Source organism: Miniopterus schreibersii (genome assembly GCF_964146895.1).
Source record: "Miniopterus schreibersii genome assembly, chromosome: 14".
Lineage (NCBI taxonomy): Eukaryota > Metazoa > Chordata > Mammalia > Chiroptera > Miniopteridae > Miniopterus > Miniopterus schreibersii.
The window spans coordinates 44572094-44592183 of NC_138114.1; positions in this window are offsets into that span (position 1 = coordinate 44572094).

Genomic DNA, 20090 nt, shown 5'->3' on the forward strand with positions numbered 1-20090 from the left:
TGGTGGCACTAGAACAATAAACCATCCTTAGACACCCAAGTAGGCACACCAGCACTCAGCTTCCTGAGTCAGCAAAGCAGTGAATGGGAATGTAACAAAGTATAAAGTAATTGAACACAACTTGTGTCAGCAGTGGCAATGTGAGCAGGCAGGAGGGGGCTCTGAAAGACACCTAGATGAATTGTGAGGTCAGAGAAAGCCCATGACTTGAAACATTACAACTTAGCCCCTTTGCTGGCCAGTCACCAAGATGAAGAGAATAAGAAGATTTATAGACACAATTCGGGAGTTTTGTTGTTCCTTTTGTATAAAATGTCTGAGTACATAAAGTGCAAAGAGCGGCAATGCCAGATCCCTCTGAGAACTGATGAATCAAAAAAACAAGAAATCTTGTCTGAAAAACTATTATGTCCCCTAAACTGTACTTATGTCTGTGGGGATACAGGACCCTATTTTCAAATAACGTTCAATCGAGTTGATATGACAAGACTAATCTGTATGAAAATACCAGGACTCAGAGTTGCTGCAATAAGGGAGAACAGCCTGAAGTTGTCAAAAAAAAAGACACTACAGCTGGCAGGGCTGTTGGTAAATGACAAAATCCTGCAAAAGAGCTCAATAAATCATTTTGTTTGAAGCAGGTTCATAAAATACAAAAAGACCTGCATCCTGTTAGAGGCCCCATGTTTCAGGAAGATCTAAACATAGCAGAGGGCCGCCCAACCTGAATTGGACCTGATGTGAGCAAGAAATTAAGCTGTCAGGGATTATTTGTTTCTGCAGCAGAGTCTGGCCTATTCTGATTTACTAGAAACACTGCTTTCCCATTTTTTTTAGTGCATATGTCAGGCCCAATCCTAATTCTACTGGTTTGAGTCATGTGCCCACTCTAGAACCATTACCCATGAGGATCAACATAGGGAAAACCAATTTGTTGCATTACATGCTCCATGCCTTTCGTAGCATTTTGGTAGATAAATTACCATATAATACTGTCAAATTCCTGGATTACTTAGTATAACATATGTTTAGAGTCCATCAGTATCTGCAAAGATAACCATTCTAAGGATAAGAGTTTTGGTCTCTTGCTAACACAGATTCACTGGATATTTTACAGTTCAGTGGAAACATATTTCTTTAGCCAAAATACTTTTTTCTCTCTTCCACATTACCTTTCAGGTCTGGGAGTAAGCACTATTCAATTCAGTGATTCTATTTAAATAGAAAAGGGATCTATGTAAATTCCTTATTTTTCACCGACACACTCATGTGGCTTTGTTTTATTAAATAGTAACACATTTGTTTCTGGGTAAAATTAATTTTTTTCTTTGAAAATACTGGAAAATTGGAAAGTTAAACTTCAAGGATTATGATTGGTATTGTTTCAGGGTAGTAACTCATCAGTATTAGTCCCATTTGGGGGCCAATTTCATTATAGAAAATTTTTTCTTTCAGTAAGCAGAGCAGGGAGTGCTCCTGTCTTGATACCACAGGGAAAACCCACACTAGGCATTTTGCAATAAAATTAGAGAGTGCTCTAAGAGGATATGTTTTCTCTCATTTTGAATTTCATATTTCTTAGGAAATTTCTGCTTCCATAATTGGACATAATTTTAAAGAACAGCTTCTGTCATAGAATAGATTCTTCCTCTTGTCTGCAGCTACATTTTCTTTATGATTTAAATGTTACAGAATGCAACTGTGCTGGTGCCCTAGAGAAGACTATGTCTATATCTAAATACCTGTATCTGTATCTATATCTATATGCATGGAAGATAAGATATGCAGAAATGTACATCCTGGTTAGTGATTAAAATAATAGGTGAGTATTAAAATTGCTCATGCTCACAACAAACTTGAATAAATAGCATAATGAACACCTATATATGCCTCATCTCAATTCATCACTATTTCAAATTTGACCAATATGGGCCCCTTCAAGCCAACTCATAATTCATTTGATCTGAACTCTAACCCCCTTAATCTTTGACTACTTGCTTGCTTTCTGTTTCAACAAGTTGTTTCATGTTCATTTTCTACTCCCTGCCCCAAACCTGAACTAAGCCATTCCAAAGAGACTTAAGTCTTTATGAGGGTTAACGTATAGAAGATCTAAGGACCACAAAGACTAAGAACTCAATGGTACTATTTAATGTTACATAGTGAAAATTTAGGATTATTTATTTTTACTTCTATGGTAACCAATAAAGTAATAACATTAAATAAAAGAGGGGAAAATCTTATAAAAGAGATAAAAGTTAAATAATAAAGAAAATTATCAACATCAAAGGAGGTAGGAAAGGAAGATCAAATAACCAGTGAGACAAATAGAAAACAAATAGCAAGATGGTGCAATTAACCCCAATAAAATTGAATGGGATTCTGTGTAGTCATGGCACAGAGGCCAAGGGAACCAAGAAGGGTCTTCAAATTTGGATAGGTAAGAGGAACAGTGGATCTTCAAAAATAAGCGAAAGACATTATCACATTTCAAAAACACATATTGATTCCAATTCTCATGTTTGTTTCTTATTAGTAATGAAGACTTTCATAATGTATTTAAGTCATTGGAAGCCCATGGGAAACAGGAGAAAGAGCTTTTCCAGGATCAATGTAGATAGCTGTCTTTTACGAGTCAGGTCTATGAAACAAGAACCTATCCCTTTCTATGCCATTTAGACACAACATTAGTTCCTCAAATGCCCCGTCTTCTCACTTGAAATCAAGACCTGGCCCGGCTGGCATGGCCCAGCAGTTGAGCATCAACCTATGATCCAGGAGATTGAAGTTTGATTCCCGGTCAGGGCACATGCCCGGGTTGCGGGCTCAACCTCCAGCCGGGGGTGTGCAGGAGGCAGCTGATCAATGACTCTCTCATCATTGATGTTTCTGTCTCTCTCTCTCCCTCTCCCTTCCTCTCTCTGAAATCAATAAAGACATATTTTTTAAAAAAATCAAGGCTTGAATTTCCTTTCAAACCCAGGCCACCTTTTCACACAGAATGAAAGTTAATTTGCTAAGAGTTCCAAGTGTGAAGCAAAACGCTTTGCTACTTTTAAGCCAAATTAGCTTTGCTTAATAAGCATCAAGCCTACAAATTTTCTAGCCTTTAATGACCTTAAGCACCTTATTCTATCACCCAAGTGCTTTGGCAAAGCTAAGGAAAATCAGTTTGTTTTAATATACTCGTGATTTAGCAATCCAATAAACTTTCTAATAAGTTGCAAGAATAAGTCATTTTTTTGGAACAAAACCAGCAGAATAATTAGCCTGGCGTATCCTTGGGCTCTTAATCACACAGCAGTCACCTTCAAAGGGGTGACAGTGTTTAACACTTTAACAACAGAAACAGTTTCTGTTGAGGAAGAGAAGTTTCTCAATGAACTTCACTTTGATTTGGGGGGGGAGGCGGGGGGGGCAGCAAGAACAAAACACAGTCTTGTTCTTGGAGTGGCAGATAGTCCTACGCTTATACAGTCATGAAAAACATTGGTCTTTCTTATTAATTAATTATATGACCTTGCTGTTTGCTTTTACTACATAGATCATAGTAACATATAGTACGGAGAATTTAACAGCCTCCCATTATTCGATCTTTCATAATTTTTAACAATTTATCATTATCGACTTTAAGAGGGCAGTAGCGATTACAGAAATAAAGTTATAAGAAAATATATTCAACAGCAAGTATCCTTGAGGGTATCAGAGGAGAGGGGGTGGGAGTGACTGGATAAAGAAGTCGAAGGGATTAGTTAGAAAACATATATGCACATCCCACGGACACCGAAAATAGTGCGGTGCAGGCCAAGGGAGGGGAGGGGAAGGCGGGGTAGGTGGAGGTGGGCAAAGCGGGGGCAGGGATGGGGTGGGATACACAGGTGAGCCTTGTGTATAAAAATTAAAATAAATACAAAGGCAAGTCGCCTTCATTCAGGATACCAGCTTTAATGCCAAAGCACCACAGTGGAAGAGAAAGAAAGGTATTGGGTAAAATGGCCCTGTGATCAACAACAGAGCTGCGACCCTCCAACATGCAAAACTAGGGAATCGTGAGACAAGCCTGAAAACCCAGATCCCTCCCACGAATAGCTGGAGGTTTTCTGTGTTTCCTACTCAACCTCCTCCCTCGCAATCTTGAAAGAAGACCTTTTAAAAGCCCCTGCCCTGTTTACCATGGATTGCCAGTTCGTTTCCTCTCAAATTAATAGCTATTGTTCATTGAATAACTATCAGACCAGACACTATCATAAGCACTTGACATATTTTCAATCTCATCGCCTCACAATAACCCTGCGAGGGTATACTGTCCTCACTGTCATTTTATAGATGAGAAAGTCAAGGTTCAGAGAGTTTGAATTGCCTCCTGTCACAGAGCTGGTCCATGGTGCAGCCGGGATACAAAGCTTCATCATCGGGAGCGGCTGGAGAGAATGCCCCAGCTTGAACATGGGACTGGGAGCGGCATTCGGACCCTCGCCTCCTGTGCCCCTGCTTTGTGCAGCTCTGGCGCACGTGAGAGTGCCCGTCTGAACCCTGAGAGATACCTGTCTGCGCTCTAAGCTCCTTGAGGTCAGATGCCAAATCGTGTTCGCTTTTGCGTCTCCTGCACAAAGCCCTGGGCAGTGGCATCTAGTCGATGTCACTAACTCTGCTTTACTCTGGCCCAGCAGGGCTGCTGAGGAAATGCTGGAACCCTGGGTTCACTGGGTGAGGCCAGAGCTCCCTGGAAAGCCAGACCCTGAAGGCTCCTGCGTGTCTGGCGAACCCCTCGCCTCTCAGAAGCCTTCGGGGGCCTGGCAAGTTCACATCAGGAGACGGACCAACCTGCTGAGACTGAGTTGTCCGGGATAAAGGGCCTTATCTGGCAAAGGGGCCTCACGGATTCTGGATTCTGTAACTTTGCCATGATCTCAAACAAGCTCATTTTTTACCTGCACCCCTCTGCTCCCCCGTAATAGCCACTCTGATCCAAACACAGCTTACTGTCCCCTGAATCAGACAAGGGTGCCCAGATGTACCAAACTCCCTACAGTTTGACAATTAAGCCATTTAAATCTCTTTATAGGCGTTCCTGTGTTTCCACAGGACTATGCAGACATTTCTCATGTGGCACCTGTCCCATGAAAATATTTCATGTCCCTTTCTCTCATTAAACAACGGAGCCCTTAAGATAAAAGACCAGTATTTATTCAACTCTGTAACTCTACCTTACCAATGGGCATAGTACATGGTTGACATTCATTAATATAATAATAATAACAACAACGATAGCAGTTAATGATCCTCAAACACTGAAGACTCTATCAAGTGCTTTAAGTGTATCTTTTATTTACTACTCATTACACCACTTTTAGATATTATTATTCCCTTTTGTAGTTGAGGGAAACTGAGGTGGAGAACCATTAAGTAATTTGCCCCAGTTTACACTGCTGATAAGGGTCTGACGGAAGGAAGGGAGGGAAGGAGAGGGAGGAAGGAAGGGAGGGAGGGAGGGAGGAGGGAGGGACTGGATAAAATCAGTTCAACTGTATAGAGACAATGGAGAAGACCCTATTTGATACCATGAAACAGACATGGTATTTTAATTTATCCACTGAGTATCATTTATTGTGTTTAACAGAATTGCCATGAAACGCAAAACAACTGACATCCATGGAAACTAAATAAGGAGGGAATACATGGCCACAGATCTTTGAAGTGCATTATTTCCTTACTCCTAAGACATGGCAGACTGTCATTTTTTTATACTTATTCAGAAAGCCAGATCAGTTTTGGAGCAGGAGATGTACCAATTAATCATCATGTCTTTTCACATTTTATTCCTTTTTTACCCTTACCACTAGTCCAAACTAATCTTACCTATTCTCTTAAATATCTGAGTAGAGAAGAGCTGGTTTTGAACTTGTGTTAGGTTTCAGTCACTCATGGAGAAACTCAAATCACTGGGACAGTGTGGGCGCTGCACTGCAGAAATATTCAACTGGGTGGTAGAACTAGACACATACGTATTAAACAACAAAAGAAAAAATCCCAAAGCAATCATCAACAAGTGCAAAATAAGGTGCTTCCTATTACTTAATTACATTTTTATGCAGCTTTTGTAGTTTTGTTCTACACCCTGCTATTCTATTCAGAGTTTACAGAAATTCTTAATGAACATTGCTAAAAATAACATTCCTCAGAGACACCTACGACTTACCTTGATAATGATAGTTTCATTGCTTCTCTTTATTTGTGCAGCAGGTTATCATTAAAATTAAGCTCTTGATTAAAATTACCCAGGGTAATTTATCTCAGACTGCCTTCTCACTTAACAATTGAAGAGATTCATAAATACTGATGGGGCTAAAGTTCCCACCGTGCTTAGTAACTCCTTGGGATGAAAGGTGTTGTGTTAGCATAAAACAACCATAATTAACTAGAATAATCCAACCCCTGGGTATCAACAGACATTCACAGTGTCATTGGCAACTGTAATAAAGAAACTGTCACCAATATGCACATCTGATATAAGTTTAATTACCAAAGTATGAACCTGGGCCTTAAAGAATTTCTTAATGGAGGGTAGGACCCTCTCTTATTCAGCATTATTCATCTAAAATGTTCATTAGCAGCAGCAGTGCATAGTGTAACAAAACTCCCCCATCTAAGAAAAGCAGTAGAGATCTTCAAACTACAGTTTCACGAGTAAGCAGGATCAAGATGTGCAAAATATTCCCTGGACTCCTCTTCTGCTTTTAATAAATAGGTGTACACAGTGGTATTTTGCCCTCTTTCCATCTTTCCATTATTCTGTACACAGTAACCCTTCCTTCTTCAAAAGAGAGGACTCTGAGCTGCTCTCCATGCTCCTAGGGCTAGTCTGGATGCTTTCAACATTGGACAATCATGCCCAGTCGCTAAAGAGACAGAGCCAGGTCTACTGCCTCAAGGACTCCAGAGAACTCATTACCTGGCTAACACAGCTCTAGGCCACTGAAACCTTGACATGTGGACCCAGATGGTCAAAGAGATATGGCTCTATCCAAAATCGAAATTCCCACTGGGCCTTCAATGGAGTTAGCTTTTGGGTGATATTTTCAAAGGCACACAATATTTTAAAGAAAGAACGTATCTTCACTCTTAGAGAGGAGCGGTATCTTGGTTTTTCTGCCAATTCTAAAAGAAAAAAAATATTTCATAAGAGCTGATGATCTAATCCCTCATGTGTTACCGAGTGCAGGTCCACTCCTAAACAAGTGTGGTTCTGTCCACCCTTCCCACGAAATATATAAGCAACCCTGAAGTTTAGAATTACATTAGTGTGGAAGTGTATTCTTCTTGGTGAACAGTAAGTACTTCTGCCACTGAAGTTTTCCACCATATGTGTTTAAAAGGGAAATAAATCGTCACCCTATTAGTGATGTTTTAATGTTATCTAAGCATATTATTTGCACATTTGATTGTAAGCCATCAATAACTGCTTTCTTAAAAGATTTTTTTTTCTTAGCAGGAAAAAAAGAGGCAGGAGTGTAGTTATAATTATAGAAACATGCACAATGTATTTAAAACACCCCAGGTAGGTATGCTTTCATAATACTAAGTGATAAGGAATATACTGAAATAAATATCTCTTTCTTATTAAGAAATGCGATTTCTATAAAGGAGATAGATGGAAAATTTTATCTGGAGGTTATACCTTTAAATAGCTATATTAAAAGCAGTTATGAAATGACTTTTGAAGTCTGGATGCAATTGAAGTGAATTTGTCCAGGCCTTTTCCATCACAATAGGATTTTTGAAGTGAGTACAGAGGGGAAAAAAGGCCCATTACAGACAGGTCACCTGATCCAGCCCTAGAGATAATGCGATATTGTTCCATACAGTAATGTCTGCAGGGCTTTATCCAGATTGGTCTGAAATGGGTACCCAGAAAAATGCACAGTTCTAATAACCCTCTTCCTTTATTTTTAGCTTGAAAGCCTGTTTCCTAATGGCAGTAATTACTAGTCTGCCTACCCATTTATCTTCCATTAAAGATATCAATGAAAGCAGTATTTTGGGATCACCAGGCATGGGGAAGAGTTGCTCCCAAATTCTAGGTTACAAAAAAGATGGGACAAAAAATGTACACCTACCTACCAGAGAAACTAGAGGGACAGTCAGCGCTTGTAACTGAGTCTTTATTCTTTCCTGCTAAATTATTGAGGTAACAATCCCCTGTTCCCAATGTTCACTGGATTCGGGCAAGAAAACAGTAAAACGGTAAGTTTGGAACAAGAAAATGGTAAAAATCATCTAAATCAAGGAGTATACATTTTTTTTAAAATCAGATGTCTTTGGGAAATAATGACAAATCGGTGTAAGTCCATCGATCCTAACACATGTACCACTGTGGTGCTGGACGACAATAACGGGGGAGGCTGTGCGGGGCTATGTGGAAACTCAGTGCTTTCTACTCAATTTTGCTGTGAAACTAAAACTATTCTAAAAAATCAAGTTTATTAGTTTAAAAATAGTAAATATTAGTCCAGAAATAATGAAAACATGTAGTCCTAGAAGCAAAGCCAGGCGTTTTTCCCAAGGTGTTTACTCTGGCATTGTTTTAGCATCTCACATATATTACCTCATTTAATTCTCTAAAAACTCCATGAAGAAAGTGTTATTAATATCCCTTTTTTGTTGTTGTTGTTCCCAGAAAAGAGCTCAGAGTTATCTGGTGTCTTTTCTAAGGTTCCATAGCCACTTAGTGGCAGAGGGGGGATTTGAACCCAGGCCACCTGACTACAAGGTTTATCCTCTGGGCCTCTGCTCTCTGCTACCTCACCAATGAGTGTTGCATCTCCACAGAATATGAAGCCGACTACACATCTTCGCTGCATTTACTAAAAAGGTTTTCATTGCCTTGTTACATAAATCAGAAAAAAAAATCACAGGGCTCCAGTTTCACAAAGGCCTGGGAAATGAAACACACACACACTCTCTCTCTCTCCACGTGTAATTGTGAGCTTGATGTCTGTTCTTTTGAAAGTCTAGTATCTTCTTCAACACTCAGGAGCTACAGGGCTTAAACAGTATCACAATTACTCTTTTGTTATTATTCAAAGATTAGAGCTTCCTGGACACCTGGGAGATAACTAGCAAAGTGTATTTCAAGTTTCTCAGCACAGTATCGAATACAATCCCACATAATAGAACCTTAATCAAGTGGAGCAGGTGTTAGCAACAGACGACACAATCAAATTCCACCCTTATCTCCAGGCCTGCAAGCCCGGGCTTTCCACACCAGAGGGGATTTGCCAGCCTCCTGCAGGAAAAGGCAAGCAAGCCTCAGAAAAGAGTGCTCACCACGGCAGGAACACCAAGGCCCAGGGTGACTACGGCAATAAGCAGGGTTTAGTGCACGCAACACATATGCTCCATGACATTAGAAAGCAACACCAAATGAAAGATGTTTATTGGATTGGCCTCTAAAACCGACAAATGCCCAATCACATAGCTGATGAAAAAATTAGCTTGCTACTAAACACTAAATGGATCGATAATCTATTAACTGTAACCTTGTTAGCAGGAGCTTGCATACAATACGTGACCTGCCTTTTTAAAGAAGCCGTCTTTAGTGTCTTTGATGAAAATAATTCCCTTTTTCCGCATTCAGCAAAGATATACTTAATACTCCAGATTAATTCCAAATGCCCCTTTCCTTTTTTCAAAGGCTGATCACCTTCAAGGCCTTTCGAGACCATTACGAATGTACCATTTCATTCAGATGTTAATGGCATGATTTTTGTTTTATGGGCAGAAACCACCGCAGAGACTCGGACAATAGTCAGTAAATCTCCCCAGTCATGATGAGATGTTGTGATGCCCTTGGCGACAAATCATCTCCACAAAGTCATTGTCTTCTCCAGGTAAATATTCTTATCCACACCCACCCACAGGCAAGAGTGGGAGAAGAGTCAGCAGGTGCCCATGCAGAAAAAGTTCAGAGGGGGACCTGCAGGGAGCCTGGGAACACGTGGCTGGAGTGTGCGTAATGTCAGGGTGAAACTTTCATATTCACACAGGTTAAAAGAGTTTATCTTATAAAATAAAGTTGTGTTGGGGGCGAGAAGGGGCACCACTAAGCAATCTTGAGTCTTTCTACTTTCTGCTATTATTTCTCTCATCAATGACAAGCCCTATGTATGAATGAGAAGCCAGATTGTGTAAGCAAGTGAGCGCCCTATTCTAATGGCCTGGTGGCCACCAGGGACACTGCCTGGTATGGGTATATTTCTACCAGTCCTATGGAGGCAAACATTCGTTTCCCAAGTAAACCTAAGTTCCTGCTGTGACCCAAATCTACTCACCAGAAGGCTGGGAGGAAGAGGTTCCAATGCCTCCTATTTTAAAAAGGTAGGAGAGGGAAGAACAAAAGTTCTGAAATAAAGTATATTCCCACAGAATAAAAGCCAGAAAAAGGTGAAGATCAGCAGTAAGTTCAGGCCAGGAATTAGGAGGGACACCAAGCATTTAGAGCGAAGAGCTACTGAAATGATTATCCAAGGAGGTTTCATAAACCCTCTGAGCAAGTTAGCAAATAGTACAGGCAAGAAAGTGCAGAGTAGCCTTAACATCAGCCAAATGTTTGTGGGGCCTTTTGGAAAGTGAGAGAGGAAAGGAGAGGCTGGTCATTGGGAGTTTAAAGGCTCCTGAGCTGGCAGAAATCCTCAGGCAACAAGCTTTCAGCCAGTACCTTCTTGAGTGTTATGCCAAGTACTAAAGACATAAAAATGAAAAGTCACCATCCTTACTCTTAAGCGTTCTAAAAAGGTTGGAGAGGAACAGTCCAGCCTCTAGATGGATATGGCTACCTATAGCAAGAAGGTGGAAAATGACCCCAAACGGTTTAGACAGCCAATGTCAAGGCAAAGCTGAATGCAAGAATCATCGAGTCTCTATGGCATCTTAAAAGGAAGGACAATTGGGACAGAAGTAAATGTGAGACTCTTGGTCTATAAAGCCTGTCGGTAAGTTTAGTCTTCCCGAGTGTGTGTGTGTGTGTGTGTGTGTGTGTGTGTGTGTGTGTGTGCATGTGTGAGTGTGTGTGAGTGTGTGAGTGTGTGTGATACCATCTTTGGAGAATCCGAGTTAAGTCTATTCAATTGCCACATTCTTGCCTAATTCTTCCTGTTTATTAAAATTTTGACAATATACCAGTTTCTGTTTATAAAGCAGGCATAACTTGAGTTATTATAACTGTGATATAGACTTACAAACTTATTTTATTTTAGATGCAGTATAACATATGGTGGGGGGGGAAGCAAAAACAACATAGGTTTTGGAATGAGACAAACCATGTAGTTAATTTCTGTTATTTACTCAGCATGTGGCCTTGAATAAGTACAACTTCTGTGAATCTTCAGTTTCCTCCTCTATAAAACTGAGATAATTAGACTTGCTACAATGACAGAAATTAAATAAGGAAGGATAGTTAGGCAAGTGTTGGCATAGTTTCTGGGACAGACAATGCTCAAATATTGATGATTTTGGCTACACTTTATTAAGAAATGACTATAGGGTGTCCCCCCAAAATGTATACGCACACTTCAAATAATTATAAAAGCAGTGTTTATTAAAATACATTTCATTTTCAAAATTGAGCTATCAGCTGTGAAAGTGTGTATACAGTTTTAGGGGGACACCATGTATATTCCAAGCATTTTCTCTTTGACTCCTCAGAAAATGTAGCATAGCAGGGAAAATTATTTTTCCGTTTGCAAATAAGGAAACCAAGGTTTGCAAAAGGGCAATGACTTTTCCTTATTAGCCAAATCTCTTTCTGGAAGGACTGAAGCATCCTATTTGCTCTGGGCTCTTTGGAATTGTGGGGGAGAATAGCAAATAGTTTGCGTGTTATGTAGACTATGGACTAACATGTTACCATCCAAATGGGGACATTCTTGAAAGAGGAAAAAAGGTGCTAAGTAGATGAGCTGCCAGGTGAGCATAAACATGAAGTGTCCTGGTGAAGTGTGACTTCAAACCCAGAAAGCTATAAAAAAGGGTGTTCTCTGATCACAGAAGAACTGAACTGCAGTAACAACAAAAGAACAGTATTACTTGTAGTAGTTATTTGTAGCTTTAATTTTATATACATATATTTCAGCCATAAAAGAAGGAAATTCTTCCATTTGCACCATGTATGATTCTAAAGGACATTGTGCTAAGTGAAATAAGCCAGACAGAGAAAGACAAATACTGCATGATTTCATTTATATGTGAAATCTAAAATTGTCAAACTCATAGAATCAGAGAGTAGAACAGTGGTTTACGGTGTCTTGGAGGGGTGGGTGTGAATTGGGGAGATCTTAAGCAAAGGATATGAACTTTCAGTTATAAGATGAATAAATGCTGGGTATCTAATGTACAGCATGGTGACTATAGTTAATAAGGCTGTATTGTATACTTGAAATTTCCTAAGAGAGTAGCTCTTAATTGTTTCATCACAGAGGGAAAAGAGATAACTATGTGAGGTGATGAATGTGTTAATTAGCTCAATTGTGGTAAGTCTGCTAGAATGCAATTTTAGTGTTTTTAAATGCATTTGACAGAGCTGAGTTGATTTTTAATTTCATTTCTGTCAAAAAATAAATCAAAAAATCACTTTATGAACCTATTTCCTAAATGTTCAGCACTGTACTGGAAGTTGTAGAAAATTAAAAAGAAAAGTAAACCACCATTGACGACCTCAAAGACTTAACAATCCAGTTGTACACACACACACACATGCGCGCACACACACAACATTCATGAAATGAGCACACAGTGAAAGATGAAAAATAAATAATAATAGTCACCACCTATTGAGGCCACACAGAATTTGGAACTTTACAAAAGTGATTTTGCAGCTTCACAGAAACTCTGAAAATTCCCACTTATTTTTTCCCCATTTTCTAAGTTAGCAAACAGGGCAGAGCCAAATCTACTTGACACGAAAGCTCTTCCCACTGAAAACAGAGCAGTTGAGGTCTAGCCTTCAATACCTCTATTTAGGATGTCAGGCTTTGTATTGTACGCCCAGGGAGGAGACCCGAACTAAAACAATAGCCACGATGCAGCCCAGACACTGAAGAGTGTACATATCATGAAAGTGCAAAAGGTGAAAATTTCTAGCAGGTAAGCTGGGGTGAAACAATTTGCCCTACAACCGATGTTTCCCAGCCACAAAGGCTTTAATGTAAATCCACTTGTTCCGAAGTCATAACCTGGCTTCTTTCAGGTCTGTAAAGAAAAGCAAAGGAACGGCTAATGCTACTAAATAATTACACCCTCACCAGCATCATTTCGTTGTAAGCATTACAATTATTTGGGAGTAAGTAGAGGTATTTTTATTTATTTATTCATTTGTTCATTCATTCACCTACAGCGGTACCTCGGTTTTCTAATGTGATCCGTTCCAGATCGTTGGAGCTCTGAAAGGTTCAAACACCGAGGGATCCACAGCCGACAGCTGGGCCTCTGGATCCTGCCCTCAGCAGAAGCCGGGTGGCATGTCGGACTTCAAGGCGGGTTCGAAACTGAAGCGCTTAGTTCCAGGTTTACAGCGTTCAGAAGCCCAAAATGTTCACCAACGGGGACGTTCGAAAACCGAGGCACCACAATATTTATATCCTATTGCGAAAACCAAGGACCGAACTTACTGCAGGTCACACAGCTAACCAGTGACCAAGCTCTCTGCTCATTTCATTCCTTAGCTCTGAATGGCTCACTCCAATGTCCCCGCAGTTCAGTGACACCCAAGACTGGCTACATATCTGTGGGGGCCAATGCAAAAGAAAAAGTCAGAGCTCCTTTGTTCAAAATCTGTTAAAAATTTTTTAAGATAGCAACCGCAGGGGATTAAACCAAGCGTGGGGGCCTTCCAAGTAACAGAACAGGATGCATGCCCATGAAGCTGGCCCTGATGACACCACTGCAAATTAAACTGCAAAATCAATAACCCTAGGAGCTAAAAACTGAGCAAGGCAAAGGGTATGGATGTATTAAAAATAACCACTTCTCCAGGAAGCAGGGCGATAGTACCTGTGACAGATGCAATCCAAGCTCTGCGATCACACTCACCCTCCCCTAACTAAATTATTCAGGTTAGGAAATGCATGCCCGTCAGAGTTTGGCGCAATAATATAAACACATTTCTTCCCAAGTTGCTTCCTGAACACATTAATATGTATTTTTCCCGAATGTAATGAACTGATATGCTTTAGACCGTGACAAGGTGAAGGTATCAGAAAGTTCATTCAAGAACAGGAAAACCACCAAATTAACCCAGAGCTCTCGGCAGACCTACTCTATTTGGCCTGTGCTTCCAGCGTGTCATTTCTAAATAAACGGCTTCAGAAAGGCAGCTGCGCAGATGCTTTCACAACAGGGTAAAGAGCTCAAATAAGCACCTGACAGTGCTATCAATGAAGAGCAGACATCTGCAGGGGAGCTGGGGTTCGTGGTTTGAGTTCCCAGGGTGCCACGAGCTTCTGGAACGTAGAAAAGCTCACTGTTGTCAGTCACCTCCGCAGGACCCCTGAACACAGTGGAACTGATTGCGTGTGACAGCCAGCTCCATTCCTTGTGAGGGAACCAGGAGGAATATGCAATCCGAAAGGGGAGAAGCAAAAGTTCCTAAATGAATAATATGTCTCCTTTTTCCCCAACCAAAAAATAAGCTAAATGTGATCTAGGGGGGGAGAAAGGAAAAGCATTTAAATCAATTAAACATGAATGAGGGAAAAGTTACACAAATGTTGATTGTATTCTTCAAAACAAAGTATCTATAGATTAGAATTTCTTATTGGACAGCAATGATCATCTGTGCCATTTGAACACGAATATAAACAGTTGCTTGGCCTGGAGTTCAGCCAATCTGTGTTGGAATCTCCAATAGCTACGTATTATCTGGGCAAGCTTGATTATGGATGTTATTAGGTTCTTTTGCTCTGAAGTAACAAAACCAACAGATACCAGGGTATCTTACTAAATCCAAGAAGAAACAGTTCAATAACCAGGTCATAGGAAAGGTAGGAGCCTAATCAAATGACCTTGGTAGGTCTTTTTTTCTTGGTCTGTGCCATCAGAGCAACTTGGTTTCTGCTGAAATATCCACTGAGGCTCATGTAGAGAATATATCCCCACTCTGAACTCTTCTAATACAGGTTATGTTACGCTGAATGAGTTTTATTGATAAGTATCACTTGAGGCTCACATACCCAGCAGTACAAAAATATTCACAAGTGCCCCAAAGATGTGGAATAGGAAGAGCAGTTCTAAGACAAGATAGCGTTACTCTTGGGTTCCTCCCACTTGTGCTGCTCATTGTGGATGGACAGGAGGGTAACATGTTTGAGTGGTTGAAGACTAAAAAATACCTGTGTGCCATGGGTATCCTTAACTAAGACAAGTGTTTCTCCAGACGTTATTACAGGGAGACAGAACAGCATAGTGAAAGGACATGGGTTCCCTGAGGCACAGCTGAGTTCACATCTGGAATGGACCACACCCTGGCCAGCTGTTTGAGATTGGGAAAGTTATAAAATATCTACGAATCTCGTTTTTTTATTAGTACCATATTTCTCTGAATGTTGAGATAATGGAAGATCTTTGTGGAGAACTGAGAAGTATAGAAAGTTTCAAGGCATACACTGTGATTGCCCTGTAATCTCATCCCCTGGACCGCACAGTTAACTGTGGTCTGATTCTTACAAATTTTCAATCTATACACATATGAATATATACATATTCCTAAATGTGTGTGTATATATAGACTCCCCACAATCACTGCTTTAGCAGCAACCTACAGATTTTGAAGTTTTGTTTCATTTTCATTCAGTTAAAACTATTTCTCCCGGTGATTTCCTCCTAGGCCCATTCATTATTTAAAAGCGTGTTATTCAGTTCCAAGTTTCAGGAATTTCCAAGACATCTTCCTGCTATTGGTTTCTATTTTGCTTCTGTTGTGGTCACAGAACATACTCTGTATGACTGCAATCTTCATAATTTACTGAAAACTGTTTCATGGATCAGCATGTGGTCATCTCCAGTGTCCCAGGAGCACTTGAAAGAATTGTTTGCTGCTCTTACTGAGCGTTGTGCTCCATAAACACCAATTAGTTCCAGGTGGTTACCAGTGCTGCTGGTCTTCCATATCATTACTGCTTTTCTGTGGCAATTATTAAATCAAATTTTAGAGTAATGTTTTGAAATCTCCAATTATAATTATAGGTTTATCTATTTCTTTCAGTAATGCCAAATTCTGCTTTATGCATTTCGAAACTATGTTACTGTAGGTAGACATGTAGGATTGTTACGCTTTGTTAATGAACTGGCCCTTTTATCATAATGAAATTTTCCTCTTTATCCCTTGAAGTCGTCCTTGCTATGAAGACTATTTTTTCTGATATTACACAGCTGCTCTAGCTCTCCCTTGATTACTCATTGTATTAAATATATGTTGAATATATTTTCAGTCCTTTTCATTAACCTTGTCTTCGTCTTTTTATTTATAATGTGTTTGCTATAAATTCAATATAACTGGACCTTCTTTTTAAATCCAGTTGTACCATCTCCCCTTTTAATTGTGCATTTAGATCATTTAGTTATCAATATTGTTATGTTTAAATATACTATCTCGCTTTGTATTTTCTATACATCTAATCTTTTCTTTGTCTTTTTTTTTTTGCTTGCTTTCATTTGGATTAATAGAATATTATTATATTTCAATATAGCTCCACTTTGACTCTTTAATTCTACAGTCCTGTTTTGTTTTGTTAGTGGTTACTCCGTAGTTAAAATATGCATCTTTAACTTATCACAATCTATCGTCAAATGATATTATACCTCTTCATGTATAACATAAGAACCTTGACCATGTACTTCCATTCGTTTCTTAGTCCTTTATGCTGTTGTTTGTTATACATTTTAACAACTTAAGACAAGGCATATTCTCCTCAGGTTTTGTACCAAGTCCCTCTCCTACAAGCAGGATGTGAAAATGCCGATCTCAACATCCTTAGCAGCCCCTTGGAATTGTCACATTGTAAAATGTGTGCCAACATAATATTTCTGAAATGACTGTTTATATTTATTATGGTTCTTTTACTTTGCATTTCACAGATAAAATTTGAGGCTGAGCACCTTTTCATTATGTATTGGCCATTTTGTTTCCTTTCTGTCAATGGAATAGTCAAATATTTTTATACATTTTTCCATGGAGTTGTCTTTTTCTTGCTGATTTGTTGGAGTTTTTATTTCACAAACTCTGGATATTTATCTTCCATTTTATGCATTGCAAATATCCTCCCTATCTTCAGCTTGCTTTTGCTTTCATTTCCTGTGTTTGTAGATAAACGGGTGTTTTTGTGTGTGTGCTTTAATTTAGTGGAGTCAAACTTCTGAATATTTTCCTTTATGATTTGGGCTGTTTAGGTCATTAAGATAAGTCCTTCTTAGTTCTGATAAAATAGTCTCTGTATTTTCTTGTAAATGTTTGAAAATTTTAATTTTTACATTTACGCTTTCAATCCACTCAGAATTTAACTTTGTACTCAGTTTATGCTCCTAACACCCCATCTCCTTCCCTAAATCCTGACTAGTGTAGTGACCCAGAGAGTTACTTAACTCACCTCTCTGTGCCTGAGTTTCCACACCTATGAAATGAGGGAAAATAGCAGAACTTAGCCCACTAGGTCCTTCTGACGATCAAATGACATTATACGTGGAACGCTCACTACAGATGGTAGGTTTGAGGTCATGGGTGTGAGAGAAATGAGTAGGCTGTCAGGTCTCATCATTTTAGGATCTGTTGTTCCATCCTCCAGAGCTGTCAGCACCCCAGACAAAGTGGTGGTTCCATTGTTGCTGTTGTTACTGTTTTCCTTCCCCAAGCCTGCAGGGCCATGAGAAGGAAAATTTCTCAGCAAGATCTATTTCTGTTAAAATTTAATGCGTTCCAATCCTCAGTGGTGCTTCAAGATCTTACAACAAGTGCCAACAGTCACTAAGAGTACGTTTCTGGGCATGTGTGCCTTCTCTGCAGGGTGTCCAAATATGCCTCTCGGTGCCCATCCATATCCCTGTAAACACAGGTCTCTGTGTCACCGTCTGTATGTCTCTGTGTGTATCTTGGTCTATATCCATACATGCGAGCTCTTGTGTGTGTCTTTTTGTGTATAACTGTGTGTCTCCCATGGAATTGCATGTATGTCTGTTGTCTGTAACTGTGTGCCTGCTTCTACGAAGTCTAGGATTATGTCTCTATGCCAGATATATGTCTATATGTGAGGAGCCATAATCTCTAGCCATGCGTGTGTGTGTGAGTGTGCATATGCCTCTGTGATGTCTCTAAGAGGACTGAGTGTGTATCTGTGTTCTCTCTGTGTTGTGCCTCTCAGTGAAACTCCTCCTTTGTATCCCATACTAGACAAGCCACATGCATGTGTGTTTGTATGACAAGGGACAGAACTGAGCAACATCAATTTGGCCCATCAATGCTCCCAGTTGCTGTGTTATAACCCTTGAAAAACACAGTCCACTGGTTCCCAGTCTATCTGCCCAGGTTCTGGGCAGCTTTGGAAGAAATAGCGATGCCCGGACTGCACTGGCAGAGATGACAATCGCCATGTGTTACTCTGCAGCGGAGACCAGATGCGGGAGCTTTGTAAAGCACCCGGGAGATTCCAGCACGTAGCCGTGGTTGAGAGCGACTATACCAGGCAATGGACAGGTCTCTGCTGTTCTCCTTAGAAAGCCACTAACTGCTTTTCGGGCCTGTGACACCAATAATATCAGGAGGAGAGGGAGGGAATTTTGAATGAATCATCTGATGCAGAAAAGGACAGGCCCTTCCTCTCTCTGAAGAGGCAGGAGCTGTGCCACGATGGATCCTGAGAGTCTACGGCCTCCAAATTAACCTGTGAAAACAGCGGAGGAGAGCCTCTCCTCCAAGCCCCATCCTTCCACTCCAGTAGACACTTGTTCCCTTTTACATACATGTCTGTCTAATTAAAAAGATGTAGTGCTGCCTTAATTTCCACACAAAGTCATCACATTCACTGCAAATGTCTCACAAACCAAAAGGGGATTTATTAGTATAATAAGCCAAGTACTGCATAAAAATTTAATGCGTTTTTGAGGATCCTTCACAAAGGAGAAAGTTAAAAAAGGGAGGAGTCCAGGATGGGAAAACAAATCTCTCATTTGGGGAAGCAGAGATCTAAAGATGAAAATGAGAAAGAATCCAAGGAGAGGGAGGGAAAGAAAGAAAACCTCAGATGCTTAGCCCCTGGGACGCAGGGCTACCATGTCCCGTAAGAGGCTCTTATGAAAATTAGAAAAAAGCTCCCCTTGCTCAGGATTCATCCCCACGCACCTTCAGAGCAGGGTTCCTGCTGATATAACATCCAGCTCACCTAAGGTAGGAGGCTGTGGGGAAGGTTGTATGGAGGGACAGGCTATTTCCCAACCTACAGCTCATGCTCTAGAGAAATTCTGAGAATCTGAGGATCTTCCACCCATGTAGACAGACTTGTACTTAGGCAAGAGAAAGGGAGATTCTCAGAGTCCTTGGGAAGCCCGACTGCACCTGGCAGAGAACCTGGAACTCAGTAGGTGCTCACTGAACATTTGTTGAATGAATTAATTGCCTTTTACTGATCTAATGGACTTAAGCAGGCAATTCAGAGGGCTCTCAGCCAAATAAAAGAAGCACAACTAGTTGATGACAATACTTTCTGAGGTTATGAACTTTCTCACAAGGGACATCCTCCTGTACAGCAAAATCCTCAGGAAAAGGGATCCAGGTAAGGGAAATGCTGATGCTCCCAGTGAGAGAAATGTAAAGAAAATATAAAATGCTTATGCATCCTAAGCCCATTTTAAGGGAAGATTATTTTAAAAGATGTGGGATTAGATTGTTTGGAGAAGTTTAAAACAGGAAAGAGAAGCCTCGCAACTCTGGAGCATGAGATGGCCCTGGAGGCTGTCCGGTCCAGCCCTCTCATTTTGTAGTTGAAAAGCTCCGGCCCGAGACTTAAGGAATAAATATACTCAGTCCCTCCACTAACTGGGGAAAGATTACA